This window comes from Canis lupus, chromosome X (assembly GCF_048164855.1).
Source record: "Canis lupus baileyi chromosome X, mCanLup2.hap1, whole genome shotgun sequence".
Taxonomy (NCBI): Eukaryota; Metazoa; Chordata; class Mammalia; order Carnivora; family Canidae; genus Canis; species Canis lupus.
The window spans coordinates 106,819,475-106,824,729 of record NC_132876.1 but is presented as its reverse complement, the minus strand read 5'-3'; the positions used below and the strand labels follow the sequence as shown (position 1 = coordinate 106,824,729).

Genomic DNA, 5,255 nt, shown 5'->3' with positions numbered 1-5,255 from the left:
CAAAGACTAACTTGACCTGAGTCATTTCTTGCTTATGTACTGTTTCCCAAGGTTGACATGAGGCAACCACTGACCGACTACCTATCATTTAAGAAAATCCTCATACTATATCCAATCACCGTGAAGAGAAGACAGTCTGCTTTCTCATTACCTAAGCTCCTTCATAACGTATACTCCCCAGCCTCATTCCAGGTTCTGGTTTGAGGGCTCATGGTTGCCAACTGTCTTACTGATATGTACACAATGAACTACTAACTCCTATTTCAATGGTTCAGTGGTTCTACTTCTGTGATTTCTGAATGGACATTTCATGGCACCAGCAGTGGGATCCAGCGAAGACCCCCAGTGACTCTGTGTGCCTGTTGGCACAGAGCCCACTGAGCCCACTGCTTTCTCACCAGCCCTGGAGTTTGAGGGTCAGCCTCTCTTGGAGAATAGAGCTCACTCTATTCTCTTTGTGTTTCAAGCTCTCTAACTAACTGTACCACGCATACTCCTTTAGATCTTTGTTTGTTGAAGCTTCTTGTTAGGTCACTCTGTTCTTTTCAAAAGGAAAGAACGCATACGATTTCCTGTGTTTTGGGGCACCCATTGGGAAACAAGGCCCCTCATAGGCAAGATATCTGAGGGAACCTAAAGACACAGATACGTTCCACCTCGTCAATGGACCAGAATCTGATACCTTTTTGGAAATCGGGTGAACTCTTGGAATTGTAATGGCCACTCTAGGGAAACTTTAACGTAGGTAAGTCCACCTTCAGAGGCATCCTTAAGAGAGAGGATTCTAAACCTCTTAGAGACAATGGAAGACATTCTCTGATTAGCATGCAGAAGCTTCTAGAAGACAAAAAGACTTCAAAAAATAGCTCTAAAAAGAACCTTACAGTATGCAAATAAAAAAAAATCCTTAGTAAAACAGTTTGGCCATCTGAGCAGGTAACCTTAATTTAGTTCACCCACTAGAAACACAATTTCGATGTAACTATTCTTTTGAGTTTTGAGACATGGCTAAAATTTTTAAAACAAAATCTGTAAGATCTATGTTGGTATTTGTACGTGTATCATGTCTATGTCTGTATGTTGTTATAGATATGTGATATTTCTCTACCTCTGGATGGTATTGCCAGGATTAATTTGTAAAGAGCTCCATTTAATTGGCTTAAAGAAAATTAAGCATTTATAAAAATCAAGTATACTCTCAGAAATATAGAAACTAACCCAAATGCTTTTCAAGTTCAAATAATCTGGGATAACTTTGATAAATGAAAGCTAGTTCAAGTTTGTTGGTTTAATAAAAGCAGGCATTTCTTAAAATTTGCCAACAAGAAAAATAACTTAAGATGATAGCTGTTTGATGTCCAATCCAAGCATAACTGTTGAAAGCCAGAATTTTAAACAAATGTAAATTAAATTTTATACTAAGTTAAACAAAAATAATGGATATTCATTGAATATCTAAATCATTTCCAAATAAGAGAAACATTAAATGCTAAGCATAAGTTTAGGTTTATCTACTTTTGGTGCCTTTTTTATCCCAGAGAGTTATTTGGGTCTTTTAATAAACAGGTCTTGAGCCATAATGAAAAATTTACCATGAGAAAGAATATACTTCTAGAAATTATGAAATATAAATTGCTGATCTACTACAGGATGTTAATAATAGGATGTTAAAAGACAGTTCACACTTGCCCGCTTTCTAATTTTCCCTGGAAAAACAAAGATTACTAGTAGTTAAAATTGATAATAAATATGTAAAAATGCAACTATTACAAATAATATGGATGAAAAAAGAAGATTGCATGTGGAGCATAGGTAAGGAAAATAGAATGTGTTCTCTGAATGAGAAAAGGTATTAATGAGGGCAACCCCGGGTGGCTCAGCGGTTTAGCGCCACCTTCAGCCCAGGGCCTGATCCTGGAGACCCGGGATCGAGTCCCATGTCAGGCTCCCTGCATGGAGCCTGCTTCTCCCTCTGTCTGTGTCTCTGCCTCTGTGTGTGTGTGTGTCTCTCATGAATAAATAAATAAAATCTTAAAAAAAAAAGAAAAGGTATTAATGACATGGGAGTGCTTTTGTTAAAAGAAAAAAGAAAGTAAATTTATTCTACAGTAAAAATGATTGTTCCAGATTAGGAAAGGAAGAATATAGGGCAAAAGCTGGATGGATATAGAAAGTTATAGAACATTTATAGAAAAGGAATCTTCAGAAATGAATTTTATGTGGTCAAGGCAAGATCAGAATGGATATAATTAAGTTTAAAAAATGAAGAATTTTAATACTAAAAGTGTGCTGAGGCAGAATTAGAATTTGGTTTTCTCTCTGCTGAAAGGGCAGTTTTATTGTTGTTGTTGTTGTTTTTAAGATTACTGATCTGCGGGCAGCCTGGGTGACCTAGTGGTTTGGCGCCGCTTTTGGCCCAGGGCCTGATCCTGGGGACCTGGCATGGAGTCCCATGTCGGGCTCCCTGCAGGGAGCCTGGTTCTCCCTCTGCCTCTGTGTGTGTGTGTGTGTGTGTGTGTGTGTGTGATTTCACACACATACAATTCATGAATAAATAAATAAAATCTTGTAAAAAAAAGATTACTGATCTGCTCTAATAAGAAATTAGATGCAAAGTTTCTTTACTCTCATGTAATCTCCCTAGGAAGCAAAAATTCTTGTGGCTTATGAAAATATTTCCAGGGCTTCACATTGTCTTTATCAAGTCTTTAATTACTTAGAAAAATAATGGAGTCTCCTCTGTTAAAAGAGGTAAGGTTTTTTATAACTCTGTAACTTTGTGTATTTGCCTTTGAGATCTTTTGTCACTTTGGTTGAATGGATAACTCATTTGCATAATATGTTTTGGTGTGTGTATGTGGACTCTCAACAGATCTTTAACTATGGCTATGTTAAAGTCTTCTGCCACTCACAGATACTGTTTTACCCTCGAGTCTTCTCTGAAAACACTGACAGTGAACTACAGACAAAAGTGCTTCACCTTTACACAGATCATGGAGAAGATTCTGACAAGTACTCTGAAGTGCAGGATCCTACTAACTTTAAGATCAAAACAGGGAACTGGGTAAAGATTTCTAAAACATTAATGGAAACCTGATTGATTAAAAAAGCTGCTAATCCAAGATGAAGCAAAATGAAAATTAATTACTTAAGACTGAATCAACTGATGAGGATTATAATTTTCATGAGTTCATTTAAAACAATGCTAGTTCTGGGGCCCCTGGGTGGCTCAGTGATTGAGCATCTGCCTTTGGCTCAGGTCATGATCCTGGGGTCCTGAGGTCCTGGGATCCAGTCCCACATCGGGCTCCCTGCATGGAGCCTGCTTCTCCCTCTGCCTATGTCTCTGCCTCTCTCTCTCTCTGTGTCACTCAGGAGTAAATAAATAAAATCTTTAAAAACAAATAAAACAATGGTAGTTCTTTAATGTTTTCTTTCCAGGTTGACAGTACTCCCCTTTCCTCCTCTCTGTTAAGCTATCTATTAACTTACAGCAATTTGGTAAAGTGTATTTTTGCAACAAAGGGTGAAACATTTATCTGATTCTCCCTACATAATTTCCCCAGAATTCGTAAACTCTCTTATCAAATACTCTTATTTTTCATGATGATTTATGTGTTTGCATAAATTCAATAAGATTCTGTTCTCTGTGTAACAGGGCACAATTGGAGAAATCCGGGGCTTAACTTCCTAGCCTTGAGAGGTTCTTGAAAGTCCGATCTAAGATTCCTCCTCTCCTAAGACAGGTTTGCCTCTCTCTTTTTCCCCTTCTTCTCTCATGTTTTGTTTCTTATATTCCACCTATTAAGAAAACTTAATTTAGCTTATTATCCAAGATTGACTTGACCTGGGTCATTTCTTGCTTATGCCTCTGGAAATCATAAGCAAATCATATGAGTGAAATCATATGGTATTTGTCTTTCTCTGACTTACTTCCCTTTGTGTTACACCCTCTAGCTCCATCCATGTCGTGGCAAAGAGCAAGATCTCATTCTTTTTTTATGGTAATTGTTTTTGAGATTTTGTTTTTGGCCTGTAGAAATTGGACTGGATCCTGGATTCTAGTTTCCTCCAGTATGTGGCTAGAATTCTCCAAGCTAACACAACCAATTTTCGCCCATTCTTATGACTTGGAATCAGTATGAAACTAAAGCTGCCCTCCTTCCCCAAGCCATAGAAGCTAAAGCTAGACGGCTTGGTATAAACTTCAGAGAAATCACCACAACAGCTCATGTGTGGACAATCTTCATACCTGTGGCTATGCGGCCACTCAGAAAGATCACTACAGACATTCAAGCTGCAAACCAGGAAAATATGTCAGATTGCCACTGCTTGCCCTTACTTCATCTGAAGATGCTTGGAACCCGACATCTAGAATATCAGAAAGGGAGACAGAACATGAAGACTCTTAACTCTGGGAAACGAACTAGGGGTGGTGGAAGGGGAGGAGGGCGGGGGGTGGTAGTGAATGGGTGATGGGCACTGAGGAGGGCACTTGACGGGATGAGCACTGGGTGTTATTCTGTATGTTGGCAAATTGAACACCAATAAAAAATAAATTTATTTTTTAAAAAAAGAAATCTTCTCAACTGGCTGCTCTTCAAACTCAGAAACTGAATTTATTATAATTTGCTAAAACTATTAACCTTTGCTTTTCTTTTGTTTTCATAGGAATGCCTCTCATTAAATGACCTGATTGCTCATATCATATAGAGGCTTAATTTAGGTGAAAACTCACCTACAATGCCACCTCCTGAAATGAAATACCTCCTTGTTCGCTCTGTTCTGAGTAATCGGGAAGATATGGAATTGATTAGTGCATCATATTGTGCCTCTGTAAATAACTTTTTAAAAATGACACGCATCTGAATTATTTAACTGGTTAAATCTTGGCTCCTGGGAATCTCTACTCTGGGAAATTTTTCAATCTTTGGCTACTGTTCTCCTTAGAGTCATATTAACCTCTCTAGTGCATTGTATACTTAACTTAATGCCTGTCGGCAGCCACCCACATACCAAATGGTATCCATCAGGATAAGACAACTGGGTGAAATAAACAGTAACCCCATAAATGATAAAGATGGTGACTACATGGCCCTCTGGCGTGACATCTTAACTGGATGAAAACTCCATATGTGTGATTTTTCAGCCAGACTACATCAATAGTGGTAACTGAGAATAAGGCTATCCTGGTTGGTAATACTCTCAGCCTGCTGCGAGAATGACCAGAAGGGAGGATTTGTTAAAATCAGAAA

The 5,255-nt window shown here is 38.2% G+C and overlaps 1 long non-coding RNA gene across 1 annotated transcript; it reads left to right on the top strand.

The window, feature by feature from the left end:
• The first annotated feature begins 810 nt into the window (after positions 1 to 810).
• LOC140627540 (uncharacterized) lies at positions 811 to 4,425 on the top strand. Its single transcript, XR_012026228.1, has 3 exons — positions 811 to 936; positions 2,645 to 2,751; positions 2,873 to 4,425. It is a non-coding gene; the product is annotated as an uncharacterized lncRNA (long non-coding RNA).
• The last annotated feature ends 830 nt before the right edge of the window (positions 4,426 to 5,255 follow it).